The following is a 13,197-nucleotide window of genomic DNA, read 5'->3' on the forward strand; positions in this document are numbered from 1 at the left end:
GAAATAAACTGAGGCGCTTATAAGACACTTTTTCTAGCAAATAAAACCTCACACCTTATTCAAAGGCATGGTTTTTGTGTATAACCATTAACAGCTTTACTCTCTTCCCACTTGCTAATTGACAAAAATGATAACTACCATAATTGAATACCTACTATGTCCCAGGCACTGTAGGAATCACTTTCCATACATTATTTCTAATATTTATAAACTTCTTAGAGGTAAGCGTTATATTATGCAAATAAATGAACAAAGTATCAGAAACTAAAAATAATACATCCACGGTCACTCAGCAGAGGTAGGATTAGAACCCAGAATTATCTGAGACCAAATTTTGTGTTCTTCTTATGAGGTTATATAACCTTTTAAAACTAAGTTTAGTAGAAACCTAAATAGTAGAAGCATATTTTTACTATCTCAGCACTACTTTATAAAATTTGAATAACTCCAAAGACATTTAAAAATAATCCAAGTTTAATGGAAGCTTTTTCCAAATCTGGTAATTGTAGGACAGCACAGTCCAATAAAGCTTGCTGTGATGATGGAAATCTGTATCCGTGGTGCCTAATATGGCAGCTACTAGCCACATGTAGCTTGAGCACATGAAATGTGGCTAGTGTGACCGATAAACTGAATTTATAATTAAATTTAATCTTAGTTCATTTATTTTTGGTTTTAAACAGACAAATGTGGCTACCACATTGGATAGGGTGGCTATAGAATGTACAAGCATTCCTCCAATATTTTCCTATTGTAGTAGTTTTACAGCATTGCTTGCCTACTTTTAGGTCTTTCTGTTCCATTTAGCCACTCTGAAATCACTGTGAGAAGGGCAAAATAAATTATTTGAGTCTTTGATTATGATCATGGTAATGGGTGTCAGTGGAAATTATTTTTAAATATTAATTTCTAAGAGCAATATTATGGCATCACCGTATATCTTTGCTCTTGCTTAGCTTCTTTTCAATGAATATTAAAAACTTAACACTTTTTTCTTTAATTGGGACTTAATTAGCTTCAATGTGTAATGTAAAGATTTTCTTTTAACGCCACTAATTCACAGCATATTTTTTTTTCTTTACTCCATAGCATCATTTATTACTCTCTATATGCTTTGTATGCATGCATTCAGTATTTAAGATACAAAGAGGATGAGGTTACATATTCTACATTGTGGGTATCAGCCCTGTGTCATATAATTTATGTATCAAAACATTAAAAGAAAACCCTCAAAATGAACTGGGGCTGTTATTCACATAAATTTTTTAAAAGATATTCTTCACAAAGTATATCTTTTTAACAAACTAAAACATACAATGAAATCTGTTTGAAATAAATAAAAACAAAATTATGTAAAGATAAAAGGTGGACCCACATAATACATATCTACCTTGTTTTTAAAATATCATTTACTGTTTGATTCTTTTGTATTATAAAATGAATCACCATTTTACCAAAAGTAATCCTCTAAAGGTTCCTTTAATAAATGAACTCTCTTATTTAAAAGAGATTATAATTATCTTTTGGGGAGTATATCTATTGCCTACATATAATACATCTCAGTTGCAAAATGAAAGTATTTGGGCATTGAGAACTTTGAATGTATAGGCATTTGGTATCCACTAGTGTAAACTGTGTGTGATTTAAAAAAAAAAAAATCATTCACAGGGGAATACAATTCCACTGACTATACATAGATTTTCAAGGACATTTCTCTACTGTCTCTTTCCCTGGAATTCTGTTAGGGTGTGAACTAAGTAAGAGGAAATGAGCGTTTAATAAAACTTAAAAATAACTACTCCAGGGTTAGCCTGCTTTTTGTTTTCAAAATTTTAATGACCTATAAGAGATAAGGAATAAAGCTTGTGGAAGCAAAAGTTAGAGAAAAAAAATTAGTTATTTAGAGTATTATTTCTCTTAATATAATAACACCATTTCAAAGCTTAGACACACTTTATTTATAACCAAAAAGTACTTTTGGTGGAGAACACTGTTGAGAATATTTTTATATCTGGACAATTCATTTGAGCTGGTTAGCCATAAGCTTCTGTGTCATGACTTCCCTTGAAACAAATAAATGTGACGGAGGCATTTTTTCCACCTAACACAAACTATCTTTCTCATTTATTGTTTAAGTACACTTCTTCAAGGTTAAATTTATTTTAAGTTATTCAAAATCATAAAATCATGCTGTTACATGTAAGAAACAACAATAAATTATGGTAGAGATTTAATATTCACCAAAAAATACTATCATTGTTTTACTGTTTTCCTTTTCCATTTCTACTAGTCATTTATTTTTTGTTATTTTATATAAATATAATTTCTACTAAAATATATATTTAGATATTGAATAGACCCATTTTAGTCCTGTCGAAGTCCACTACTACTGTTTCAGTTTAACTTTATTTTATATCTTCTCAATTAATAGCATGACATTAAAAAAATGAGAACTTATAATAATGTCACTATAATTAGGAAATTATCACCATAAAATTGGCTAAAATAAAACCTAGAATAGCTCTTAGAGATTTTCTAATCCAAGTCATTTTTTAAGACATTAGGAATAGGGTTTGTATAGGTCAGGCACTATAGTTACCATAGATTGACCTCGGGATCTAAATGCTTAATAAGAGTCCTTTCATTAACTCATTTGTTAGTTTGGGGATGAGTATTATAATCACCTCAATTAACACATGAAAAAATTTAAGTTCAGAAACCTAGGAAAGAGTGGAAGAAATGAAAGAAAGAAATCAATAGTCAAACAACCGAAGAGGTAAAACACCTGCTATACATGATAGGAAAGAGGAAATTAAATTTCTAATCTATCAAGTTAGAAATGATTTGAAAGACAAAATTGAAGCTCTCTTGTTTTCTGAGTATTCCATTGTACAACCCTTTTGGCCTCAGACAACTGACTGTCATGTAAAATAAGCTTTTAGGGGCAAACAGAGTTTAGGTATATGGACTTCCGGGTTAAGTTATTGAATCTTATTCTACACCTTAGGGAAAAACCTCATTGTAGTTAAATGACTTGGCCAAGGTCATAAAGTGATTCCTTTAAGTACCTGAATGTTGACAAAAAGTCTAGACCAGGGCCTGGGGGCTGGGAGGAGGAGATTATAGAAGGGGAAAAGAAAAGGGAATTCTTACCTCCTTCCCTCCATAGAGCCATTTTCCATGTTCCAGTTATTTGAGAGTAGGAACGAGCTTCCTGGCTGTAACTTTAGCAACTGCCTTGATGTCATGGCAGACAGGAGCAGAAGGAATTTGGGCAGCTGATCTTCTGACTGGGGGTCCCAGTGGAGTGCAAACCACCGAATGCTTTGTGACCGAGCTAAACCTTGAACCAGGGCAGATGGGGCAGAGGGTGGGGCTTGGCTGAGAAGATGACCTGCAGCAAGTAGTGTGTTCATTACCTCTACACCACACCCCACTCCCACCCAGTCTTCAGCTTTGCTCTCCATTTTGTTCTTTCCTCCTTAGATTTGTTAAAAGAGAAACTGAGGCATATTAAACTTTTTAAGAACTAGTTGAGGAAAAAATCTGTTGGAATTGGATGGGGCCAAACCAGAGAGGTTGGGAGATCTCCGCCCCACCCATAAGGGCTGGCGGAAAGATTTTACGGAGAAGAGGTGGAAGCCAAGCAAGGAAATTATTCCATTGGCTAAGCTTAAGCATTTACCTAATTTGGAAAAGCACTGTTGGCTGTTCGTGACTGGCTGTTCTTAGGTTCTGATTTCTTAACCTTGAGACATTTCAAGCTTAGGTTTTGGTTTGCTTGTATAGGTTACTATGACATTAAAGCTCCCTCAGTCTAATGGCGTCCTTGTTAAGTTAATTGAACAGATTTCACACTATTATTATTAACCAAACCTTGCCAAATTTTTATTTGCCAAAACTTGCATAGCCTATCACACTTTGTACAGTTATGTTTTTTTTTTTAATTAACCCAACTTTGTGTAGCCTATCACATTTTGTGAAGTTATGTTCATATCCATTCTCTTATTTAATTTTTACCATAACTGGGCATGCCTGATATTAGAATCTCCATTTTACAGATAGGACCTTTGCTTGACTATGAGTAGATGGGGAGATTGTAAGCAGACAGGGTAGGGGGTCCCCAGAGAAAGAGAAACAGGTATGGTCTTCTTGACAGAAGAGAAACCAGTTTTAGCCTAAGCCGTTTTGTGAGTTCAGCCTGGCCACAATCCTTGCCCTTGAACAGATCTCAGTAATTAATGATCTTAAGGGATCAAAAGAATGCAGAATCAAATGACTAATATCAGGCAAGAGAAGTAACTGTAGCAAAGATAATATATCAGTTGTAAAGGCTCCCAGTTCTGTTTCAGTGGTAATGATTAGCCTGAAGCACTCAACCACCAGATCACCTGGAACCTAAGGGATGGTTTTGTTGACCTTTCCTAACCTTCATGACTTCAACTAAAGCTTGGACTCTGTCCGTGGCCCAAGCCCTTTCATGAATATGTATGTACTCAGCTTAAAACTTCCCCAATTTTGCTGTTCGGGGAGACACTGCTTTGGGAAAGATCCCTGGTGTTCTCCTTACTTGCTGCAAGTAATAAATCCTTCCTTCTCCCGCTCTTTGGCTTGGTTGTGTCTTTTTGCCTGACACCCACAAGAGGCGAACTCTGTTTTCGGGTAACAGGATGGCTGTAGTTCTGTGACATCCCGTAAATGCTAGAGTTCACGTGCTTTGCTCTGGAACATGAACTACTAGACTAACTGCTCTAGTTTTCCCCAGAAACTTCATAGAATCTCTTTAGAAAGAAAACCACTTTTTGCAGAAGGGAGGAGGGGGAAGTGGTAATGGAGGAGTGGGAGTTGGGAGGTGCCACGGAGAATACCTGGTTATCTGGCTGGCAGGTGTTCTTCTTAGATTGGGGGTTTGGGGGGAAATGGGCAGTGGACGGCACAATAAACGTATTCACAGTCAATCAACTTATTTTCATTCCCACGTCTCTCATACTTTCACTCACACCTGGCATTTTCATGTCTCAAGATTCTCTGAGGTTTGGCAGGATAGACTTGATCCCTAGAGACCTCGTCCTGTGTCTCCTGTCCTATTTCATTAGTCGCCACGCCACAGTTCATTTCAATCTTTCACAAAGATTTTTCTAAATCCAACTGTGTATTCCCCTTTGTTGTATGTATGCTCCATTCCTTTTCCTATGCTCCCTTCCTTTTCTTTCTCTCCTTTTTAAAAAAATTTTCATTTTGGTATCATTGTAGACTCACATGCAGTTGTAAGAAATCATAAAGAGGGGTCCCTTGTGCCCTTTACCAAGTATCTGCCAATGGAAACATCTTGCAAAGCTATGGTACAATATCACCAGCAGGATACTGACATTGGTACAATCCATTGATCTTATTTAGATGTCCCCAGTTTTACATGCATTCGTGTGTGTGTGCACGTGTGTGGGTGTGCTTATGTCCTTGCAATTCCCTCAAGATTCATCCAACTTGCAGGAAACAATGATTTGTTCCACCTTTTTGCTGGATTCTAGCATAATGGGAATTTGAATATCGACTTATCAAATGTAGCTTTAGAGAGCCAAAGAGAATACGAAAGTTTTTATTTATTTATTTATTATTATTATTATTTTTTTGCGGTACGCGGGCCTCTCACTGTTGTGGCCTCTCCCGCTGCGGAGCACAGGCTCCAGACGCGCAGGCTCAGTGGCCGTGGCTCACGGGCCCAGCCGCTCCGCGGCATGTGGGATCTTCCCGGACCGGGGCACGAACCCGTGTCCCCTGCATCGGCAGGCGGATTCTCAACCACTGCGCCACCAGAGAAGCCCGAAAGTTTTTATTTTTAAAAAGAAAGAAATTGGCTCCAAAAATTTTAAATATTTGCCATCACTCCTAATAGGTTTTAGAATGAGTTTTTGAATGAGTGACTTGGGGAGTGCTCAAGAATGAACTCTGATCATTGTAGGAGCCTGTATTATTGCGATAAAAGCAAGTCGTGCCATGTGAAATTAGTTTTCTTATTAAAATATGTCTAGGCTGTAGGACCCTCACTATTAACAATGATCGTATCAAACAAAGTGAATTATTCCTGTGGGTGAGATAAAATCAGTGAAGCATCACTCACTCAGCTGTACTGCATCCTTCAGACCCCACTGGGTTTCTTCCCAAAGTGACAGGCATGCAGAGATTTGAATGTGCTGTTCATGAAAAAATGCAGGTAGGTGATGCAGGCTGTATGGTAGCTCCAGTTATGAGAGATGCAGGTCCTTTTCCTGGGTTCACATTCCTGACTGTGTTGTTCATCTCCTGATCCTTGGTGTCTGATCCAGCAACTTCCATATCCTCTGCATTCCTGCAAGAAGAAAGGAAAAATGGGGAAACAGAGGACACTTACCCCTAACAATAGGGTTGAGAAGTGACCCTTCTCACTTCCATTCACACCTAATTGGTCAACAATCACCTACACATACCCAGTTACATAGCATACTGGGACTTTATTTCACCAAATAAAATAATACACAGAAGAGTAAATGTATAAGAATGTACAAATGAATACATATGTAGACACATGAACTTCTTTTTAAAATCCACTTCCTAAAAATATCTCTACAGTTCACTGCAGCATAGATTGTGACCATAAAATGCAATCTTTTTGTTGAAAAAATTTTTGAATTAGCAAAAAACTTGGGAACAGCCTAAATGTCCATCATAAGATCAGTTAAATAATTCCATTTATTTTATTGGATCCAAATCCAATAAAATAAAGGCAATAAAATAAATCTTGTTAATAAGATCTTTTAAAGTAGATATTGCAAAAGAATCTTTGGTATAGTATAGAATGTACTGGAAGATGCTAATATCTTTACGTTTCATGGTCTTCCTACTCCGAGTGTGGTGTTTCTTTCCAAATATTTCTTTTCTTTGATGAACAAATTTGATTTTATAGTTTTCTTGATATAGATATTGTACATTTCCTATTAGTGTATCCTTAACTATTTTATAGTTTTTCTCATTAAGATGACTATATTCTACTACATTTTCTATTGTTTATTTAACATATATAACAAAATTGCTGATTGTTAGTGTGTTGGTGTTTTATTCAGTAAAATTACCAAACTCTTATTGTTTTTCATAGTTTAACAGTTAATTCTCTTGGCTGATAGCTACTATTGAAAAATCACAATCAGATTCCAGACCTGATAGACCCAGAGACTATCAAATATGGTGGAGTCTATGACCTCCTGAGGATAGAAACTATAACGCCATGGGAAGAGTTTTATAGCAGCAATTTCTTTCAATCTTCCGACAGAGTGACCTATGGCTGGGATAGTCCTTCAAAGGGATAGGAAGAGTTATTGCATCTTGTACCCGACAAGTAACATTCTATTATATACTACAATGTCTTTGGAAGTAAAAAATAAAACTATAATTATTTGTAGATAGAGTGATTGTCTATTTGCAAAATTCTGAAATCTACTGACAAATTATTAGAAATAATAAGAACCTTACAAAAGTTTGCTGGATCAATATACAAAATATACAAAATCGATTAAGTTTCTACACCAGTTTGTGGTTTGTATTTTCATTTTCTTTCTGACTTTTTTTAATGGACATAAATTCTTGATTCTAACATATTCCAATTAGACAACCGTTTCTCTTAGGTTTGTGTTTTTGGTACGTTTTGTTTAACAATTTCTACTTTGTTTTCTAAAAGTATCTATCTGGAACTCTTATTTTTGTATGGTACAAATTTGGGATTCATTTTCTTCCTATGTGGTTATTCAATTGTAAGACAGAGCAGTTTTCTGAATAAACCATCTTTCTCCATTGTTGCTGTCAAACATCAAGGATCCATTTCTGGATTCTCTATTTACCTGGGATCCATTTATGGATTCTCTATTTATCCCAAATCCATTTATGGATTCTCTATGCCGCATAATTGGTCTGCTATTTTACCCCTGAGTCAAAACTATACTGTACTGGGTACAATACATTATAATAAGTCACAATGTGTTTATAAGTTTCCTAAGCTAATTCTTCTTCTTAAGTGTCTTGGCTATTTTGGGCCCTTTGGTCTTTCATATATATTTTAGAATCAGCTTGCTAAATTTATTAAAGAATGCTCTTGGGATTTTTTTAGGAATTAAAAAACAATATGTCTGAAAACTATATGTATATTGAAAAGAATTGATATCTTTTCAGTATTGAGTGTTCCTATCCATGAATATATTATATCACATTTTAAAAGTCTTCCTTCACATCCTTCAATAAAATGTTATCATTTTCCATATGAATCTTGCACAATTTGTTATATTTTTCTTCTTTTCTGTATTTTGTTGCTATTAATAACTTCTTTCTTTCTTTTGTACATTTTATATTGTTTGTGGTAATATAAACAATCATACATAGATTGTAAGAAAAATTATAATTTCATTTCTATCTTCCCATTGTATATTTAATTCTTTTTCTTATTGTACTGGCAAGGCTGTGCAGTTCCATGTTGAATGGAAATTATAAAAGTAGTCAGATTTGTCTTGTTTCTTAAGGGAATGTTTTAAAGGAATTATAAAGGGAATGGTTTAATATTTCTTCATGTTTATAATGTTTACTGAATTTGTTTTTAATTCATACTACACTTCAGGTTAAGAAAGTTTCATTCTTTTCTTTAGACTATAATTAATCATCAGTATCTTTATCCCTTTTGGGGACAATTAAAGCACCTGAATATTTTAGCTCATTTTGTGCTTTTTACTTATAGGCTGTACTCTCCTACAGGATTTTAGTTCTGTCTTGATCTTTTTAGTCCCACAATTAGAGTTTATTGTTATCATTTTCATAATATAAACTTTTGGATTGATCCACACACTTGCCAGTTTTTTTACGTCCAATTTGCTCTCTAAAATAATTTTCCTTCTTTCTGACCTTAAGTATTTGGTAATTCTTAGGATAATAAGAATCACTCAATTATTGTTTTCCTGAAAATGCATGTATTTTACTTTTATCTTTGAAAAATGGCTTCATTGTATACTCAGTTGCTTAGGTAGACAGGTTAATTTTTTCTCTCGGAACTTTGAAGATATGATTGCATTGTCTCCATCAGGGAAGCCCGACGCCTACATTTTAGAACGAGCAGCTGCGTGATAAATCCATATTAGTCCAGGATCTCTCTGATTTCCTCTTGGCTGCATCTCTACTGCCTCTTTTCCATCACATCTCTCTGACTCTAAGCAGAGAAAGTTCTCTGCTTATAAGAGTTTATGTGATCACATGGGACCCACTCACATGATCCAAGATAATCTCCCTTAATTGCATCTGCAAAGTCTCTTTTGCCTGTACTATGACATTCACAGCTTCCAGGGATTAGGGTGTGGACGGGGCATTCTGCTTACCAGGTGTGCTTATTGATTTTTTTTTTTATAAGCCTTTGTTTCTAGAAGAATTTCAGGGAATTCTTTGAGATCTTGGTTTAAAGTGTGTTCCTTTAGAAAGCTTGCTTTCTCTTGGTGTGTTGGTTAGTGCTAATACAGCTACATACTTTACATTTTCAACTTGATGTTTGTTGGTACTGTAAATCCAGGTGCCTCACACACTTGGGCACAGGATTTTGATGAGGAATTCTCAGTGGAGCTTTATTTTCTTTCCCCATCGGCCTGAGTCAAAGGCAAGGTGAGCGAATTTCCTTTTGCAGGGTCATTTCTTCTTCTTGTCCAGTTTGCAGGTGACTGAGCAGCAGGGGCTGACAGCCATCCTCAGGAAGAGCATGAAGTCCGGCGCTCTGACCCTGAGGCTCTACCTCCGCCTCTCCGTGTTTATCTCAGAGTGGACTTCTCCCTCTCAGGCGATCGTCTTTTACCATAGCCTCAAAAAGACATTCATAAAGACATATTACTTAGAAAGAAATACCACCACCACTACCCCAGTCCCAGGACATTTTCTCTATCTCCACTGCAGTTGGTAAAATCTTCAATCCCAGCAGTAAGATTTTCACACACGTAACCTGACCTCTATTTTTGGTCTTTCCTAGTTTTGCTATCCCCCTACCAAAGGGAATGAGTTTAAAAAGAAAGGAAAAAGAAGACCAACTCTCATACCATGAAAACAAGGAGAAAAAAAAAAAAAGCATCAATATGGTAAAATGAGATGTTTACATTTTAATTTCTCCTCCAAGTTGCTTTTTAAAAACTTGAGTTTTTTTCGATAGATATAAAATTTCAGTTTTTGTGGGTAATTCATGTATGTTCTGAAAGTACTCTCAATTTAGCTGAATTGTTTGGATCAATTTAATATGGGGAAGGCAAAAGCCATGATAGTTTTAAAAGATAAAGCTAAAAACGGAAGTTTCAAGTTAAATGTGTATTTAAAGTCAAGTGTGTTTTATGTAATGTGGCAATTTTCTTTGTTATCACTTGACTGTGTATCAAGTTATAAGTCAAACTTTCAATATACTGAATGCCCATTAATAAAGATTTCTAATTGGGGTTTTTGAGCAGTGACATTTTTATTAACCTGACTTGGGATGTCCAAACTACTTTTGAAACTGGAGATTAGATCCATTGAATTATACCTTGCTTGTCTAATCAAGAGTAAATTGTAACTTGTCTTCACTGACCAAGCTCACTTTAATTGTTCTTGCAAATTGCACACCCTCCAAGCTCAGACGTATCACTAGACTCCTTTAACTACTCATTTACATAACACCTCTGATAGTGGACCCACGTTGAGTTTCAACGTATGACCTTTCCACGTAAACTTTGACCAAAAGCTCCACCACCTTCAGATCACGCTAATGCTGCCATTTTCTGAACATGTGTCCCGTGAAGAAGCATGTGACTCAGATAGGCCTGCACAAAGCACCAATGACCTCACCTTTTTCCTGCCTCCAATCACCTTCCCCTGAACCCCCGACCTATACTCTTCACCCGTAAATATCCGGAGCTCGTCACCTTCGGGGAGGTGGACTTGAGATTTTTTTCTCCCATCTACTTGCTTGGCTGCTTCGTGAATAAGCCTTTTCTCTGCTGCAGATGTCAGCATTTGGCTTGCTGAACGTCAAACAAGCCTGGTTCAGTAACACTTTCACCTTCAGATCCCTTAGAATTATTTCATTCCCTTATTAAATAAATATTTATTATGAGCCTTTTATTAAGAGCCTGTAGCATTATTATTAATAACATGAGCAAATGTTATTAAGAGCACTATATCGGCCACAGGATTTTCAGATATGAGCAAGATCCATAAAGTTCCTGTCCTCATGGAACTTAACTTCTGGTGGAAGAGACCAAAAACAACCAAAAAAGCAAAAGCATGCATAGTATAATGTCAGGGAGTGATAAGTGCTCTGAAGACAGAGATGATGCCGAGTCAGGGGAGAGAGTGGCTCTAGTGGAAACGCTTTAGACAAGGGGAGCAGGGAATGCCTGGCGAAGATGCAGAGACCTGAATGAAGGGAGGGAGGGAGCCGTGTGATTGCCTCTACAGGGAAGAACAAACCTCCAGAAGTATTTTATGGCTACTGGAGAATCCAGATCTAAAGACCTAACTTGTGAAATAACCAACAGTAGAAGAACAAACCTAACATTTTTGAAAGATAAAAATCAACTTCCTGTTTTGGCATTACAAATCATGGGATTTGAAAATCACACATAGACATAAACACCCTCTTATATGGATCTCAGCCAGGAAAAATATGAATCCTTTACCAAGCCAATTACATACACAGATAAGAGCGAATGCTACCAACAAGCTGTTCACAGAAAAGAAAAATATTCCTCTGTCACAAAGTGCTAGAAAACAAATTTTCTTCAAGGTTTTGACAGGCTTCTGGACATCTGCAAACGTGAAAACTGGGAGAAAATCTGCATGATTAAACACTAAACAATGAAAGGAAGTCTCAGCCTGTATCCCAGCCCTGAGATGGAGTGCCGTGCTTCTGCACAGAAGGCGTTTCCACCAAACTAGACTCATCCACTCCGCTCATCTGGTTTGGGGTTTTAGGCCAAATGCACTCTCTATAACTCTTACAGAAAAATATATCCATCTTTGAAATTTGTATTTATTGAATCAGGTAGCCTATAGTACAAAATGTGTACTTAAAAATACACATAATAACTGACAAATCCCACAAGAATTTAGAAGTATGACAATATATTTTCATCCAGATTATGTTTTTCCAGAAATAAGATAGTCTTTTAATTTTCTATTTTTACAAATTCTGTCGAAAATATTGAAAAGTAAAGATAACTATTAAAATATGAGTCCCTTTTTTTGTCTTTCTTAAGCCAAAAGATAAGTATTTTATTTACTCAACTATATGGAAATAAACCTTAGCAAGAATATTATAGAGATAAGTTTTCATATGGGCTCAGTGAAATCTCTAAATTTTTTGTAATATTCCACTCTTCTTCTTTAGGTGTCTCTATTTTAATTTCCAATGAATTTAAAGTTAATGTAAATATATCAAAATTAAGAAAATGAGCAGAAACAACCTAAGAGAATTAGGAAGGCAAAAATGTATATGTGATCAACTTCATATTATGGCTTTTTTTCAGATTTTCCTAGATCTACTCAGGAATATATTACAGACTTCATGAAGATGATTACTGCTTCACACTAAATCATATTGTGATGACAATTAGCCCGAATGCAAGTTACACAAGAGTTAATGCTCGAGTTAATCAAAGATGGAGGAAACCAGATTCTTGAATGCTGTTTAGTGCATTTATTAAGTACGGGTGGGCACTGTTGCTCCTACTTCCAATGGCTTCCCAATGCTCAGGCGATCCAGGCTAAGCTTGTTAAGCTTGCAGACAAAGACTCTTGAACTTTTAACTAATCTATGTCTCCTAAGAAGTCTCATGTAATTCTTGGCCATAGTGCACTTTCCACTATAGTCATCTAGAATACCCACAATATGAATTGTCATGAGTCCTCTCTTTTTTTTTTTTTAACATCTTTATTGGAGTATAATTGCTTTACCATCGTGCGTGAGTTTCTGCTTTACAACAAAGCAAATCAGTTATACATATACATATGTTCCCATATCTCTTTCCTCTTGTGTCCCCCTCCCCCCCTCCCTATCCCACCCCTCTAGGTGGTCACAAAGCACCGAGCTGATCTCCCTGTGCTATGCGGCTGCTTCCCACTAGCCATCTGTTTTACGTTTGGTAGTGTATATATGTCCATGCCGCTCTCTCACTTCATCCC

Source organism: Kogia breviceps, chromosome 13 (genome assembly GCF_026419965.1).
Source record: "Kogia breviceps isolate mKogBre1 chromosome 13, mKogBre1 haplotype 1, whole genome shotgun sequence".
Classification (NCBI taxonomy): domain Eukaryota; kingdom Metazoa; phylum Chordata; class Mammalia; order Artiodactyla; family Physeteridae; genus Kogia; species Kogia breviceps.